Source organism: Canis aureus, chromosome 26, assembly GCF_053574225.1.
Source record: "Canis aureus isolate CA01 chromosome 26, VMU_Caureus_v.1.0, whole genome shotgun sequence".
Lineage (NCBI taxonomy): Eukaryota > Metazoa > Chordata > Mammalia > Carnivora > Canidae > Canis > Canis aureus.
The window spans coordinates 26,250,981-26,256,617 of record NC_135636.1 but is presented as its reverse complement, the minus strand read 5'-3'; the positions used below and the strand labels follow the sequence as shown (position 1 = coordinate 26,256,617).

Here is a 5,637-nt window from a genome sequence, read left to right as displayed (position 1 = left end):
TCACTCTGCATTTTATTGTCTTGGGTAAGGCTGAGTCATGGACAATAAATCAGAGAAGGGCAGAGTGCCCCACCACTCACCAGCTTGTGGGTCAGTAACATAGATTGATGATCCAATATTCAGAGTCCTTCTCGAGACATCATCTGGGAAGGTGGAAGACATTAACAGAGGATCTACAAGTCCATCCCAAGTCTCTGGCATTGTGGAGAGAATGGACCCACTTTCCATGAAGCCTTTCCTGCTCCTCTCCTTGGGAAGTTTAGCCCCCTCTCTTATGTTTACAACTGCTCTCCCTCCTTCTTTCTGTCATAATGTTTTTCATGTGAGGTTGGAACTAAGTATTTTTCCAGTTTATCACCCCTATTGGACTGACAACATCAAGGGCAACTTTTAACAGACAGTGAGTCCCTGAAGGTAGGGACTGGCTGTAGTTTCTGTATGTCAAGAATGTGCTGTGCACATTTGTTGAAAACAATGAATTAATGAATGCATGCATGGTATTCATTCACACCCTGATAGATCTTAGAATTGGCATTTCTCAACTATGAAAATGCAGACTCAGAGTGGAAGAGGATTGCCCAGGGTCATACTGTGAGCAAGAAAGAACCAGAAGGAGATCCTCCTAACTCAGCTTATCATCCAGCTCTTTTTAATTATGCATTTACTCTTTATTTCCTATAATCCAAATCCTTAATATTGGCTGCTTCTGAGACTTTCTTAGTCTCTAGCCTCAGAGCAAAAATGCTTCCCGCAGTTTCTCCAACAAAGAGGAAATAGAAAGGGAGCACTGCTTGGGCTCCACCAGGAAGTGTATCTGTGAGTCACTGGGTTTTCTTTCGGGGATCCTTAGTTTGTGGTATGGTCATTTTATACCCTTTGATGGTCCCAGTGCTCTTGTACTCTCTTCTTTCTTGGCACGTATTAGGGAAAGCCTGGTGCATATCAGGAAATCTGTTTTGCCTTTGATATCTAAGTAGTCCCTTCTCCAGGAAAGCAGTGAACATGAAGCCACTCAATGAAGTCACTGACCCCCTAGAATCCTCACAGGATCCCTGAAAGGCAAATGTAATCTGCTCAGTGTTACACTGAAGAGTGATGTCAGGATTCAGGTTTGGCTTACTTGTCTCAAGAGCACATGTTCTCTCTATCATCCCAGAGGATTATGCTTGTGTAATGATGGAAGGAGAGACCTATTAACCTGAAAAACACTGATGAGTGAACGATAGGTAGAATCACTACCTCCTGAAAGATATGTTCTGTGCAGGCCTAGAGGGCAGAACTAGAAGTCTTGGGTGGAAATTGCAGCAAGGCAGGTTTTAACTAATTGGAAAGACTTCTGATGATTGGTACCATCTGAAAATGGTTGGACTGTCTGGGAGATGTGCTGGTTCCTGGTGTCCAAATACTACAAATGGAACCCACCTGACCACTTCTCTCAGGTCCTGCAGGGAGGACTGGTGAATTGGCTGATATGGATCTCTATATCAGACACAGTTCTAGGCACTGGGTCTCCAAGAAGACGAAAGCAAAGTCTTGCCATTCTGATTAAGGAGGGGAGACAACAAACATATAATGGCAAGTGATCATGGTGCTATAAAGAAAACTAGGGGAAAGGAGAGAAAATGAGTGGGAAATACCAGACAGAGTGATAGAACATAAGAGACTCCTAACTCTGGAAAACAAACAAGGGGGTGGAAGGGGAGGTGGGCAGAGGGATGGGGTGACTGGGTGACAGGCACTGAGGGGGGCACTTGACGGGATGAGCACTGGGTGTTATACTATATGTTGGCAAATCGAACGCCAATAAAAAATATACAAAAAAACAAACAAACAAAGCAGGGTAAGGGTTGGAGGATAAGATGATGTACATGTATAAATGGTGGGCGGTGGGAGTGTCTATTTTGAAGGTTATCCGAGGAAGGACTTTGTGAGTTAGTGACATTGACTAGAAACCTAAATGTATGGAGGAAGTGAGCTACATGAATACCTAGAATCTTCCAGGCAGAGAGAATCGCAAGGCTCTGAGGAAGAAAAGCAATAGGTCTCCTAGGAAGAGCAAAAAGCCAAGTATGACTGGGGTCTAGTGAGCAAGGGAAAAAGAGAAACAAACCACAGAAGCAGGCAGAGCTACCCAATGCCTAGAACTGTGTCTAGTATAGAGATCCAACTCAGGACGGACAAATACTGCTAAGGACTTGGGACTTTACTTATGATTTATACTTTAAGAGATCTTTAAAATCTGAACATTTGTTTCTTTTTGTCTATGAGACATCACTTTCTTCATCTGTAAGTTGCCAAACTAGCATTTCATGAAATGTGTGACCCATGTCACTGACAGTATAAGTGACAATTTAAGTGGCAAACTTCAATTTTTAATAATTTTATTTTAATACTTATTTGACAAAAAAAATCACTACCTCTTGATCTGGTGATTTTACAGAAAAATTACTTAAGATGTGGTCCAAATATGAGTTTAAGCAAATGGATTGTGTTGGTTTTTATAAAAAGTATAATTAAATAACACTACAGTCTATAGATGATGTAGCAATCTGTACATTTGTGAAATGATATAAAAATGACTAACATTTAGGTTAGGAAATTGATAAAGACCATTCTATGGCACAGAACTGAAGGTCAGAGAAGTCAGTGGACTTTCTTAAGGCCACAGAGTTGGTAATCCATGGAGTCAGGAATGGGACTTTAGTCTATCTGACTCCAGATCCATTTATCCTTGCACCAGAGAAAACGGTCTCACCAAACACATGCTTCTTCTGGCTATATCTGTCTTTGTTTATTTTATTTTATTTTGAAATTATTATAGATTAAGAGGAAGTCGCAGATAGTAAAGACATCCTGTGTATCCTTTACATAGTTTTCCCAAATGTTACATTTTGAATAACTGTAGTACAATGTCAAAACAAGGAAATTGACATTGGTACAACGTTTATGTCTACCTCTATGTCATTTTATTACAGGCTTGATTAGTGTAAGCAATCAATATGCAGAACTATTCAATCACCACAAAGATCTTCCCTGTGCTACTCAGCTCTCTACTTCCCCAACATTCCCATGGCAACTAACAATATGCTCTCCATTGCTCTAATTTTTTGTCATTTTGAAAATGTTATATAAATGGAATCACACATTATACAACCTTGTGAGATCACTGCATCTATCAATAGTTGTTTCTTCCTTGCTGTGTAGTATTCCCCGGTATGGATGTCCTGTGGTTTATCTAACCATTAACATATTATAGAACATTTCGGTTGTTTCCAGATTTGGGTTATTACAAATAAAAACTGCTATGAATACTTGCATACGGATTTTTCTGTGGACATAAGTTTTCATTTCTCTGGGTAAATGCCTAAGGGAGGTGATTGCTGGATTGAATGATATTCATAAGTTTAGTTTTTTAAAAAATTGCCAAACTATTTTTCAGAGTGCTTGCACCACTTAACATTTTCACCAACAACATATGAGAGATTCAGTTTCCCCTCATCAGCTTTTGGTAGTGTCATGGTTTTTAATGCTAGCGGTCCTAATACATATGTAGAAGTATCCCATACTGGTATTAATCTGTATTTCCCTAATTGCTACTGATGTCAAACATCTTTTCATGTACTTATTTGCCATCCTCTTTGATGAAATGTCTGTTCATTCGCCCATTTTCTAAATGGAATATTTATGTTTTTTTATGAAGAGTAGGTTTTTTTTTAATTGAAGAATAACTAACATACAGTGTTATATTAGTCTTGGGTGTACAATATAGTGATTCAACAATTCTATACGTTACTCAGTGCTCACCATGGTAAGTGTAGTCAGCATCCGTCACCAAACAACATTATTATCATCTTACTGACTATATTTCCTATGCTGTACCATTAATCTCCATGAGTTATTTATTTTGTAATTGGAAGTTTGTACCTCTTAATCCCCTTTTCTCTATCTATTTCATCCACTGCCCCCCAACTTCCTGTCTGGCAACCACCAATTTGTTCTCTGTATTTAAGAAACTATTTTCTTGTTTGTCTCTTTTATCTTTGTTCATTTTTCCCTTTAAATTCCACATATAAGTGAAATCATATGGTATTTGTCTTTCTCTGTCTGACTCATTTCACTTAGCTCTATAACCTCTAGCTCCATCCAGGCACTTGCAAATGACAAGATCTTATCGTTTTTTTATGGCTCAGTAGCATTCCATTGTGTAATACATATACCACATCTTTTTTTTTTTTATCCATTTATCTATTGATGGGCACTTGGGTTGTTTCTGAATCTAATCTAAATAATGCAGCAATAAACATAGATGTGTGTATATCTTTTCAAATTGGGTTAATATCCAAAATATGTTAAGAACTCAACACACACAGGAAAATAATAATCCAATTAAAAACGGGCAGAAAACCTGAATAGTTGTTTTTCCAGAGAATATACACAAATGGCCAACAGACACATGAAAACACACTCAAAATTATTCATCATGAGGAAAATGCAAATCAAAACTACAATGAGATATCATCTCATACCTGTCAGAACAATGAAAATAAAAAAGTCAAGAAATAACAAGTGCTGGCGAGGATGTGGAGAAAAAGGAACCCTCATGCACTCAGTGGGAATGCAAACTGGTGTAGCCACTGTGGAAAACTGTGTGGAGGCTCCTCAAAGAATTAAATTAGAACTACCATATGACCCAGCAATTCCACTTCTGGGTATTTACTCAAGAATAATGGAATATTTGTTTTTAACTATTAAATGTTAAGAGTTGTTTATGTACTTTATTTGAGTTCTTTGTTGAATATGTAGTTTGCAAATAATATCTTTCAGTGTATGGCTTCTTTTAATCCTTTTCATTCTTCAAAATTCTACCACACATAGTTACTGTCTTCTTTTTTTATCTTTTTATGTGTGCGTGGTGGACACATTTAAAGATATACTTCCTTAGCAAATTTGAAGTATATAATACAACGCTGTTAACTTACAGTCACATTATTGTACAACAGATCTTCAGAATTCATTCATTTTGCATAACTAAAATCTTGTACCTCTTGACACCATCTCTCCATTTCCCCTTCCATACAACCCCTGGCAATCACTGCCTATTCTCTGCTTCTATGAGTTTGACTATTGAGATTCCAATGTAAATAAGATCATGTAGTATTCTTCTTTTTCTATCTGGCTTATATCACCTAGCATAATGTCTTATAGATTCATACATGTTGTAAAAAAAAAATGGCAGGATTTCCTTCCTTTTAAAAAGCTGATTACTGGGGTTGCTTTAGCAGCACATAGACTAAAATAACGATACAGAGATTAGCAGGGCCTTGTGCAAGGATGACATGCAAATTCATGAAGAAAGTTCTGATTATCATTCCACTTAACATACATACATTTTCTTTACCTATACTACATCACCAGATACTTGGGTTATTTCTATACCTTGGCTGTTGTGATAAATACTGTGATGAACACAGGAATGCAAATATCTCTTCAAGAGAGTGATTTCATTTCATCCAGATAGATATCTAGCCGTGGGATTTCTGGATTATATGGCAGTGGTATTTTTAATTTAACAGTATGGAGAAACTTCCACGCTGTTTTCCATAGTGGCTGCACAATTTAACAAGATTTATCTTCCGT

General features: G+C 37.6%; 1 pseudogene; it reads left to right on the top strand.

The window, feature by feature from the left end:
* Positions 1 to 5,270: 5,270 nt before the first annotated feature.
* LOC144298948 (U6 spliceosomal RNA) lies at positions 5,271 to 5,366 on the top strand (annotated as a pseudogene).
* Positions 5,367 to 5,637: the final 271 nt, after the last annotated feature.